General features: G+C 46.0%; 1 protein-coding gene across 2 annotated transcripts in view; it reads left to right on the forward strand.

Annotated features, from left to right (window-relative positions):
* LOC146866026 (cytochrome P450 1A1-like) overlaps window positions 1-12,830 on the forward strand; it is a 197,643-nt gene that overhangs the window by 183,078 nt on the left and 1,735 nt on the right. The window lies entirely within an intron of this gene.

The following is a 12,830-nucleotide window of genomic DNA, read 5'->3' on the forward strand; positions in this document are numbered from 1 at the left end:
TCACCCCATACCTAAAGCTGCTGAGCTCATTGACAGGATGGGGGCTGCAAAGTACCTGAGTACATTTGATTTGACCTCGGGTTACTGGCAGATTGCCCTCAGTCTAGGAGCACAAGAGGGGTCAGCATTTTCCACCCCCAAGGACCACTTTCAATTCAAAGTGATGCCCTTTAGTTTGAAGAACTTTCCAACTTTCAGTACAGCTTGTCTGGATGACATTTGATTGATTTGATTTGAATTGATATTTATAAAGCGCAGCGAATGCCGTGGCGTCTTGGCGCTAACTGTGATACATGGGTAATTGGAACCTGAACCTGGGTGTTTTTAGTTTTTGCCAAATAGCCAAGTTTTTAATTCTTTCCTGAACCTCATCCGATTTGATTGGCAGCGCAAAGTAGATGGCATCTGGTTCCAAATTTTTGTCGCACAAAAAGACAGTGTGCGGCCCCCCCATCTTACCTTGCGTGTTTTTGGAACACAAACAAGGCCCTCCGTAGAGGATCTAAGAGTTCTTACTGGAAGATACCTAGTAAAAAGTTTCTGCACCTCCCCAGAAATGCCTCCATGGAGGGCCTTATGCACTAAGCAGACAGTTTTAAAATTGGCTCTTTGATGGACAGGGAGCCAATGTAGTGCTCTAATGGCCTCTAAGGTGGGACGACCCTTGGGAATATTCATGAGTCGTCTAGCTGCTACATTTTGCAGTGATTGTATCTTCCTCTCCTGTGCTTTATCAATTCCCAAAAAAAGAGCGTTGCGGTAATCCAATTTAGATAAAAACAGTGCAACTGCAACTGTCTTTTGAAGTTCAGGTGCAATAAACGGGAATATTTTCCTCAATGTTTTTAGGAGGAAAAAGCAGGAGGAAGTTAGTTGGTTGACATGGGCGGATAGATTAAGCTGTTTATCTAGGGTCACCCCTAAAATTTTAACTTTAGTAACGGGGGTAGGACAAACTCCTGTCTCCGTGGGCCACCAGTTGGTGTTCCATAATGGTGGTCCTTTACCGAATTCTAGGACCTCGGTTTTATCCGTGTTTATTTTAAAAAAATTTGAGCTCATCCACCACATGATATCTTTCACACATGCATGGAAGCCAATGGCTACTGTATCTGAAGAGTTGGCAACTGAGATAGTAAGCTGTGAGTCATCGGCGTACATAATCAGTGAGAACCCATGTTTCCTGACTAAGTTGGCCAACGAGGACACATATATGTTGAAGAGGGTTGGTGACAAAGCAGATCCTTGCGGAACACCACATGGGAGTTGGAAAGTTCCAGACTGTGTATTCTCCCAATGTATATTTTGTTCTCTGGTTTCTAAGAAGGAGGAGAGGAGATTAGATGTGATATCCTCCACCCTTATCTCTTTCAGCCGCTGCACCAACACCTTATGATTTACTGTGTCAAACGCCGCCAAAAGGTCTAATTAGACCAGAATTGCTCTGCCACCTCCATCCACTATCCTCCTATCCCCTCTGTGGCCAGCACCAACGCTGTTTCTGTCGAGTGACAAGACCTAAAGACATGTTGTGTGCGGTCTAACAGAAGGTTATCTTCTAGGTAGTAAATTAACTCCCTGTTTATGGCTCTTTCCAGAATTTTTGCTGGTAGCGATAATCGGGAGATTGGTCGATAGTTTTTTGGTTCTAGTGGGTCCAAGGCTGGCTTTTTAAGAATTGCCCTTATACAGGCCTTTTTCCATGCATCAGGATATTTACCCGTTTCAAGGACTTGCTTTAAGAGAGGGGTAAGATGTATACTGATGACCTTGGGGACCAGATGAAGAACCGCTGGGGGGCATGGATCATTTGGTGAACTTGATTTAGTGGATATCAGGAGGTCATGGACCTCCTCCACAGTAAGTGTCCTAATGCGTGCAAGTCTGCCACTTGCTGCCCATACGTTTATATTTGGAGGGTTGCTATCTGGCATAATATTGGCCAAATTTAAAAGATCATCATAGATCACTTGTACTTTGTTTTGAAAGAAATTGGCCATCACGTTGCAGAAGGCTCGGTCTGGTCTGAACTTGGCTGTGTGTTGAGGTGTAGCAAGTGGATATACAGTTTTAAACAGTTCCTTTGAGGAATGTGTTGCATCGCCTATTTTAGCAGTAAAATAAGCCCTTTTGTCTTTGATGATAGCCTGCTTATATTCCTCCAGACATTGATTATAAACTAGCTTATGCGCCGTACTGTAATCTGTTCTCCAGATCTGTTCTGTCCTTCTACATTTCATTTTTATTATTTTTACCTCCGGACTGTACCAGGGTGCTGTTGCAGTTGCTCTTCTGGTGGTTTTATTAATTTCAGGGGCAACATTAGCTACAGCTGTTCTAATCCAGTTATCAAATTGTCTGGCTGCTATATCATTGTCACTATTTAATACGAATAGACCCGAACTCAACACCTGTTCCAGGTCAGCCTTTTTTAGCTTATTCCATTTCCGAACCCTCAAGTTCGTGGCAGGAAAGGACTGAGGTAAAGTAAACGTTTTATTGATCACCTAAAAAAAAATGGCTCTATGGTCGGTCCAAGGTAAGGATAACGTTTTTGTTATAGTTATGCCTGATTGGTTTGTAAAAATACCATCCAGTGTGTGACCTGCTAAATGTGTGGGTTCCAGTATAATTTGGGAGAGTCCATACGCTGCCAAATTATCCACAAGTCTTGCCGTATCTAGGTTGGTTTCTAATTCAAGATGATAATTAAAATCCCCCATGATGGTAAAAAAGTCAGAATCCACACTTGACTCTAAAAAATTTAAAATGGCCTGTGAGAACACCGTTCTAGGTCCTGGTGGCCTATAGACAAGTAGCCCTTGGAATGTGAAGAAATCTTTACATTTAAATGAAAACATTAATGCCTCAGCTGGAAGCACCATTGTAGCCTCATGGCGCAATTTTAAATTCTCTCTATAAATTATGGCTATACCCCCACCTCTGCCTTCTATCCTATCATGTTGCACCATTGCATAGCCTGGGGGAATGGACATATTCCAGTCTGGGTCTGAGCTGGCATCAGTCCAAGTCTCAGTTAGAAAGACAATATCAGGGTTTTCTAGTTGGAGGAGACATTCTAATTGGTATTTATGTTTCACAAGTGAACGAGTGTTCAATAATATGCATGACAAAGTTTGTATTGGCTTCACCCTCGTCTCACCCTTCATAAGGCCATTATTACCGCCTGGTCCTTCTGAAGGAGCTTGTCGACTGTCTTCACCTTTATTATCTTTGAAGGGGTCTTTACTGCCTATGTCTAGTAGGGTGGAATCTTTCCCCTCTATCCCAGATGATAAAGCAAAATGGAACCCACAGGCCCGACATTTGTAGGTGTTTGGTCTTATCCCCTCCTCCCAGCTATTACATGTCAAGCACTCACCAATCTGAATATCGTAAAGTTGTTGTTGGCTATATTTATGGATGGGAGCACAACTAGGGGTTCTGGCGCAGGGCGCGTTCTGGGCGCATAGGGGCTTGCCTTTGGCGCTACGGTGGCGCGCCCGCTGCTCGGTCGATCCAGCGCGATATTTAACGTCATGGGGAGGAAAAGAACTAGACCGCTTACCCTTGAATTAGCGGGCTCGCTCTAACAGGTGGCACCGCGGTTCTCCGGTCGATTAACTTTTTAAAATCAGGTCAATTTAATTTTTAATAAACAGTCCTAAAACACAGTTTTTCAAATTTTTACATAAATGTTCAAAAAACGCAATTTAGCAGCAGCACATGCATTCAGTGACTCCAAGCCACGTCTCACAGGCTGCGCGGTCGATCCAGCGCGATATTTAACGTCATGGGGAGTAAAAGAACTAGACCGCTGACCCTTGAAGTAGCGGGCTCGCTCTAACAGGCGGCACCGCGGGTCTTCAGTCGATTAACTTTTTAAAATCAGGTCAATTTAATTTTTAATAAACAGTCCTAAAACACAGTTTTTAAAATTTTTACATAACTGTGCAAAAAACACAATTTAGCAGCAGCACACGCATTCAGTGACTCCAAGCCACGTCTCACAGGCTGCGCGGTCGATCCAGCGCGATATTTAACGTCATGGGGAGTAAAAGAACTAGACCGCTGACCCTTGAAGTAGCGGGCTCGCTCTAACAGGCGGCACCGCGGGTCTCCAGTCGATTAACTTTTTAAAATCAGGTCAATTTAATTTTTAATAAACAGTCCTAAAACACAGTTTTTAAATTTTTTACATAACTGTGCAAAAAACACAATTTAGCAGCAGCACACGCATTCAGTGACTCCAAGCCACGTCTCACAGACTGCGCGGTCGATCCAGCACGATATTTAACGTCATAGCAGTTATTCAGTTATACCTAATGGAAGTGCTTCAGGCCATGCAGCAGGCAGGCCTGACTAATAAGCCAAGGAAATTCCAGATGGGCAAGGTTTAGTGGCATGCCAGGGCCACCTTGTAGGTGGAGGCCATTTACAAACTCTCAAGTGCATGATGCAGATCATCCTGGATTGGGAAGCTCCTAAGACCCAGACACAAGTCAGGGCCTTTCTTAGCCTGACTGGGTATACTACAGGATGTTTGTGAAGAACTATGGAGGCCATGGTGGCTCCCCTGACAGAGCTTACCTCTGAGAAAGAACCCTAAAAGTTAATTTGGACCCCAGAATGTTGGAAGGCCCTCAACACTCTGAAGAGGCTATGTGTTCAGCACCAGTCCAACTGGCCCCTGACTGCAATAAGCAGTTTGTGGTACAGACAGATGCTTCAGAGCAAGGGTTTGAGGCAATAGTGGATGAAGTAAATGAAGAGGGCCAAGTTCAACCAATTGCCTTCGTTAGTAGACTACTACTCCCCAGAGAGCAAAGATAGGGTGCCATTGAGAGGGAAGCCTTTGTTGTGGTCTAGTCCCTGAAGAAGCTGAGGTCATATCTGATTGGTACTCACTTCCATGTTCAAACGGACCACAGACCTCTTGGATTGCTCATGCAAATAAGGGGGGAGAACACAAAATTGTTGAGGTGGTCCAATTCCCTATATGGGATGAACTTCACAGTGGAACACAGAACTGGAGCTGCCTACTCCAATGCAGATGGATTTCCCAGGCTTTTCCACTTAGATGATGAGAACTACCAGGTTGTAGTTTAGTTGCCCAACACCCTTCATCTGGGGGGGGGGGTAATAGGAAAGTCATCCTTTTTGCCTTGATCACCCCCATTTTTGACTGATGCTGGTGGCTACTGACTCTGACAGTGCCCTGCACTCTACTAACCAGGCCCAGGTCATTGCTCTGACCTCTAAAGGTATATGGTAATTCTAATTGGGCACAGCCTACCTGTAAGTCCTCAGTATATGGTAGGGAATGTAAGTTTAAGGACCCCAGTGTACTTAATGCACATAAGTGTGCTCTGTTGTGGTGTCTAGGATCATTTTAGGACTTTAGCATTTTATTAAGTTTGTTCAAAATTCCCTACGCCTACTTCCATTGGCTGGCGAGGTGACAAGAAGGTTTCGGGGGGGAGAGGGTGTGAGGGGGAGGCAAATGGAGAGGGGGAAGGAGGAGGAAACAGAATCAAACATCTTCAATAAACAATAACAAAAGAAAGACAAACCATGCTAATTTCACATTGATAAATAGGTCATCACTCTTCTTTTTTATCTGAATCGTCCGTAGAGGTGGTGGTCGTAATCTGCAATATTCACAAATATATTGGGCATGTGAGTTTTTGATATACTCCTGAAAGGTGTTTTATACATGTTCCCCATCTTTTCTCAAACTTGGGTAAGGTGTGACTGATAACCGCTGTCCATTTTTCCATTCCTAATAAGTGCCATAGTTTGTGCAGCCAGTCCGCCTGCGTTGGGATAGTATCAGTGTCCCATTTTGATAATAGGACCTGCTTTGCTGCACAGAGTGCCAAGGTAATAGTCTTCCCTTTCTTGGAATACAATGGGTAAGTTTGTGTATTGGGTAGTCCTAACAGGACGTAGCTAGGAAACCCAGGGTACTTCAGTGTCAAACATCTTATCGATTTCTGCAAGGACCTCCCTCCAGTATCTGTGGAGCTTGGGGCAGCAAGTGGGTGAGTGTACCTGAACGGGTGCAGTGTCGCCAACATGTATCCTCCCTTCCTTTTTGCCATTGAGTCAGACGAGCTGGGGTATAGTGCCAGTTATGGGCTAGCTTTAAAAGTATTTCCTTGCCTGAGGCGCTGGTAGCGCAGATGTGTGCGCATTGTAGGATGTCTGTCCATTCCTTGTCGGTAAATCTGCGCTCACATTCTAGCTCCCACCTCTTCCTAGCCGGTGTTTGTAAAGGGTTGGTCTGGGTGTTTAGAAAGGAATATATGTCGGACAAGATGTGGGTGTCGTCCTTTTAGGACAAAAGCCAGTGTTCAAACAGGGTCAATCATCTGCTAGCATCAGGGCTAATATCAGGAAGGGTTACCCAGTGTTGGATTGCCAGATAATGCCAATATTCTGAGTCTGGGAGCCCAAAATCCTGTCAGTTTTCTCCTATGTGGCCTTCGGAAAGTCATCCAGACTCCCTCTATTTGTGGGTGGTGTTGGATGCGCTCCGCCAAGGGCTCCATATAATGCGCGAATTGAAGTGGCGAGAGCGGACAGCCCTGGCAAGCCCCCCTGGAGATGAGAAAGGTCCGGGAAAGTCCGGGTTACCTATGATTGGCATGAGTGGGGATATCTGTGTAGAGAGCTGCTTAGAGGAGTACACCTTATCCCAAACCCATATTGTACATCTAACTTGGGACTTGGCAGTATTCACCTTAAAGCCAGAGACCACACCAAATGCTGTGAGTTCCTCAAGCAGCGGGGGCTGTGATTGACGCGGGTTTGTGATGGTCAACAACACGTCATCTGCGTATAGGGCTATTTTATGGGATTGGCCTCCCATCCAGACTCCCTCTATTTGTGGGTGGTGTTGGATGCGCTCCGCCAAGGGCTCCATATAAAGCGCGAATTGAAGTGGCGAGAGCGGACAGCCCTGGCAAGCCCCCCTGGAGATGAGAAAGGTCCGGGAAAGTCCGGGTTACCTATGATTGGCATGAGTGGGGATATCTGTGTAGAGAGCTGCTTAGAGGAGTACACCTTATCCCAAACCCATATTGTACATCTAACCACAGGTGAGATGTAGATTGCCGGCGGAAGGTGCTTGCGCAGGAGCCATGGAATTTTCCAGATGTGGATCCCAGGCAACGCCTGGTCTAGCAAACACCAGTGCTTCTTGGTCAGTGGGTGCTGCCACTCCACCATGTAGCGCAGTTGTGCAGCTTGGTAATATCTTGCAAGATTCAGTATGCCCAACCCTCCCTTGGCCATTGGTAGATAGGTCCGCTCTTTCTCCAGCCGAGCCCGCTTACCCTACCATATGAAGGCCTAAAGGGCAACTTGTAGCTTTTTTAAACCAGGTGGCGCCAATGGCAGTACCTGCATAAGATAGAGAAGTTTTGGCAACAGAGTCATATTAACCGCTGCTGTGCGTCCCAACCAGGAGTTTAGACCCCATGCCAGGATTGGATAACGGATCTCACCGTCTTTAATAGGTACGAGTAGTTTTGCTTCACCGAGCCTTCTATGGTACGGAGTAAGTGAATTCCCAAATACTGGATACCCCGTTGCGCCCACAGGAAAGGAAAGTCTGATGCCAACGGTAGTTGCTTGTCATGCGGGATAGTGATATTAAGTGCTTGGGACTTGGCAGTATTCACCTTAAAGCCAGAGACCACACCAAATGCTGTGAGTTCCTCAAGCAGCGGGGGCTGTGATTGACGCGGGTTTGTGATGGTCAACAACACGTCATCTGCGTATAGGGCTATTTTATGGGATTGGCCTCCCATCCAGACTCCCTCTATTTGTGGGTGGTGTTGGATGCGCTCCACCAAGGGCTCCATATAAAGCGCAAATTGAAGTGGCGAGAGCGGACAGCCCTGGCAAGCCCCCCTGGAGATGAGAAAGGTCGGGGACTGTGCGTTGTTTACCTTAACCATTGCTTTCGGTTCCGCATACCCAGCCCAGATCCACCATCAGAATCTGGGCCTAGGCCCACTGCCTCCAGCACTGCTTGCAAGAATGGCCAATATATACGATCAAAGGCCTTTTTGGCATTGATTGATAGAAATAAAGTCATTTTTTGGGAATGCTGGGTTTTATCCAGCAAATGGAAGAGCCGCTTGGTGTTGTTCCCGCAAGTGTGGCCAGGTATAAAGCCGGACTGGGAAGACTCGATCAGCCCCGGCATATATCTACCCAGTCTGCATGTCAATATCCCTGTGAATATCCTGGCATCCACATTTAGAAGGGATATGGGGCGGTAGGACCCACAGTGTTGTGGGTTCTTCCCGGGCTTTGGCAATGCCGTTATTATCGCCATGCCTAGGCGCTTCTAGCTGTAGTCTCCCTATTGCATCCAACACCTCCCGCTCTGTTATGTCTTTCTCCAAGCGTGTTGTGGAGGGGTCCTGCAATGTTGTTATTGGGGCCTGTACAATGTAAGGAATGCAATCTTCTGGGGACTTCCCGACAGCTCCATATAATTGTGCATAAAAACGACCAAACTCCTTGTCTCTAGTGATGTGTTGTTGGTCTCCGTCTATTAGGTCCTGCACGTGCCTAGGGTGCACCTGTGTTCGCAATCTGTGTGCCAGCAACTTCGCTGCCTTGTTTCCCCGCGTAATATTTTTTTCGCGTTGGTAACAATGCATACTTTGCAGTATCCATGACAAGTGCTCTAAGCTGTTTTCGCGCTATGGTCATTTGACTTCTAGTTTTATGTGAGCCTGTGCATTGGTGAGCCTACTCCAACTCTTTCACCATGCCTTCTAGGTTGGCACATTTCATTGCATGTTCCTTGTTGAGTCTAGCTGATATCGCTATATACGTGCCCCTAAGTACTGCCTTTAGAGTATCCCAGAGCGTTGCTATTGTTGTGTTTGTGGTATCGTTAATTGCTAGGTAGTCTACTATGGCTTTCCTCACTTCCTTGATCGCTGCATCATACAATAGCAGTTTAGGATTGAGATGTCACGATTTACAACCCCGGTGTGTGGTCGGGAGCTGTAGGTCCAGCTGAATGGGGCATGATCCGTCAGGGACGCCACATCGATAGTGGCCTGTGTTACTCATGGACATAGTGGGGTGGAAATGAGGAGGTAGTCAATTCTAGCATAAGATTGGTGTGCAGCTGAAAAAAAGGAATAGGACCGTGTAGTCGGGAGAACTGACCGCCATATATATGGCAACCCCGCCTCTGCTAGCCAATATGTTCCCTGTGGGGTAAACATCCCTGTATTCCCTGGTGGCAGGGGAGTTCTATCTATAGAGGCATCTGGTACCAGGTTAAAATCAACCCCCATCACTAGGATGGAGTCAGGCGATGTAAGTGCAGTGGCAATTGCCTTGCGTATAAATGGCTCCTGGTGATCATTAGGGCCATAGATAGGGACATTAGGGACATAGATAGAGGCTATAGTAAATGTGTGGTTGAAGAGGGAAACACGTAGGACTTTCAATCGTCCTACAATCTCAGATTGCATGCTAATGATTTTCCTTGAAAATGTGTGGCCACTAGGATTGTGACCCCTGCTTTTTCCCCCTGGCTGAAAGACCAGAATTGGCTATCGAACCATCTAGAGCGCATTCTGCTCCAGTCCTTTTTCAGGAGATGAGTCATATGTCACATTGGGCTGCTATAAGCTGGGTTAGAAGTGCTATTCTTTTGATTGGCAAGCTTAGGCCCCTCACATTCAAGCTAATTATGCACACCATGTCCCAGGGAGAGTGACATAGCTGTCTGGGTCCTGCGCGCAGCGGCCTAGAGCCCCATACCCCCAAAAATGAGTGGAGTGTGACAGTGTGGCTAGGCGCTGAGTATGATTACATTTAACTAACTTACTAATATTAACAATTAATAAAACAGTGGCACGAACAGGTGCAAAGCTTGCAGTTTTAGAGTGAGGGTCCATGTCATTTGTCGTGCGCATCAGTGTTCTTAAGAAGAGTGGGGAGGTCCGCAGCCCTCGCTGCTACTAGCTAATGTTGGCTGAGGTGTGGCACACCCCAATGGGAGCCGGCTTGTCCCCTCCTACAGGTCTCGATGGACACATAAAACACCATCAGTCAGCCTCTCTTTCCAGGGATCGATGTTGCTCCGGAAGTAGTTGCAGCAGGGCTGAGTGTTCTTTGATGCTTTCGGTCTTTGTTGGCTTGCTTATCTGTTGTTGCAAACGATTTCTTGAGTGCCGTCTGTGACGTGATTCACGGGAAAGCAGCTGAGAGAGTGTCTCCTGAGACGAGGACTCCTGATCGAGCTCTATGCCCAGAATCTCTGCTGCCTTGGGGGGGGCGGGCGCACTGCCTGGGTCTTGCCCAGCCATGCAAAGACCAAGTGGAACGGATGACCCCATTTATACCGTACTCCTTTGTCTCTCAAAAACAATGCAGCCATTTTGATGGGGGAGATGTGTTATCTGGCGAAGCCAGGGAGAGGAAGGGGGCTGGGAGAAAAGCTGGACTTCAAATACAGGAGAACAGTTGTCATAGGAGCCGGGCCAGCCCCCACTTTGAAAATCCCCAGCTGTTTGGGAGCCCCGCCAATTAGATTGAGAGGGGCTGGATGGGGAGTGTAGTGAGTTGTTAGCCATACCTTTTGGTTGGGTTACACAGATGCACACACTCGCACACCAAGGAGAGATTTTCTCCATTTTGATTTTTGTATAACAATGCATTCTGGGTCAAGAATATGCCACACTTCACAGGAAGTGGTCATAGCAGAGGAAGGTACCTTTACCTCTATTGGTAGGGGTGCCCTCCCCACCCCCCTTTTGCCAACCCAGAATGGAGGATGAACATAGGAGAGCTGCAGGATCCTTGGAACACTGCCTGCAACAAAAGGAGGACTGCCCTGCCAGCCCCTGGACTGCACCACAGAAGGCTTGCACCCAAAAGGGCTGCACCTGCTGCCCTCTCAAGGCTCCACAAAGAAACGACCATGCCTGACTTAAAGGAAAAGGAGTGGACCCCCTGATAACCAGCAGGAAAAACAGAGCTAGAATAAGCCATCTGCAAGCCCAAAGAAAGGATCACCCCAACTGGATTTTTCCTGGACTGTGCAAGTGCATTGTGGGGAATTGAGTCCTTGTCCCCAAGAGGTGATCCAGTCTCTGAACCCTTGGATTGAGCTAGTGGACACCTATTTTCCCCAAAGGAATCAAGAAACTTCAAGATATAAAAGTTTAGAAACTCTGCAAAGTTTTGCAGAAAAGCTCTGGGAGGAGACTGGCTCGATGTCGAGAGTCAAGATTCCATTGTGGATTTGCAAATCGGCCTGACTGCACTGGTTTGTCCTGCTGAAAGCTCCTGAGCTCCTCGCCATCGAGGACAAAGACTTTCAGTGACTCACCAAGGCATCATGCTGCTGCAGGCTGACATTGTAAAATCGAACTTTGGATCCAAGAAGCCTGAGGACCCACTTATGAGCCTATTGCCGAGAGAAACGCTCCAAGATAAAGATTAAGCCAGAAGCTAAACTTTGGACCGGGACCTAGCACTCAGCCTATCCGACCCGTGCTCCATTGTGGTCGGCATAAAACCTTTACTATGTCCCGATGCAACATGACCAGATAGCCGTGAGTGGCGCTTTAAGCTTTTTGGCTCTAGAATAAGCAATCTTTGATTTAGCCTTTAAAAATTCATATCTCCGGTTTACTACATTGGACTTTGTCTTTTTGGTGTAATTTTAAAGAAAAAATATTCTATATTTTTATAAATAGGTGTTGGATTTTTATTTTGTTGTGTCTTTTACTTATTTACTTTTTTGGTGCTATTAAATGCTGTACACATACCTGTCTCCTAAGTTAAGCCTGACTGCCCATTTGCCAAGCTACCAAGGGTTGAGCAAGGATTCATTTTGGAGACTTAACTGGACCTATTAGGCATTGCGGTAATATTACTAGCTGAAGGTGAATATCCCCACATACTAATAATCCACTTTCCTACAGGTGCTATATGCAAAAAGCGTGCTGGCCAGATCTGTATTAGGGAAACTCTTGTTTGCTTTTAATTTTAGAATAAATATTCCATTCAACCAAACAGATTGTTGGTGATCACTTGAACATCAACCATTATACTCCAAAAGACAATGCTATATAATCTTCTATAAAAATGAATGCTGTACTAGAACTGCAAGTAATGTGGTTCACTCTCATTAATGTCACAGACATCTCATGTCACAAATAAAACATTTTATCTGTGTCCATGTGGCACTAGCTTTTGTGTTAATTAATTATCAAATTGACTTCTGTTTCTAAAGTAAAGGAGAAGTGTATCAATTTGTTGTTCGTTAAGCTTCTCCTTCATGGAACTAGACTAATATGGCATAAGGAACAAGCTGCTGGTTCCCCAAGCCCGAATATCTATACCTACATGATAGACGACTGAATATGCATGATTTAACAGGCTGCAAAGAGGATGCACAAAGCATGTAAATGCTTAGAAAAGGTGCATATGGAAACAGCCTTTTCTACGCAGTACCATTGCAATGCAGGCAATACAATGAATGCGTTACCATGCGTTCCATTACCACGCAAGTCATTAACAATGACTTGCATTAGGGAACGTGTTGTTGGATTTGAAATCCAACACCTTCCCTACTGTTGCACAGACTGGCGTTGGAAAAGTGATAAATACTATTCAACAGTCCAGCGCTTCCCTAAGGAAAGTCGTTGTAACGACTTGCATGGCAATGGGCTCTGTGGTAACAACGTGTTTGTTGTATTGCCCGCCTTGTAAAGCATGCATGATTGTGTCATGCATTCAGGTGAATGCCTCATTTATAAACTAAGAGCCCGTTAACT

Source organism: Triturus cristatus, chromosome 2_1 (assembly GCF_964204655.1).
Source record: "Triturus cristatus chromosome 2_1, aTriCri1.1, whole genome shotgun sequence".
NCBI lineage: Eukaryota > Metazoa > Chordata > Amphibia > Caudata > Salamandridae > Triturus > Triturus cristatus.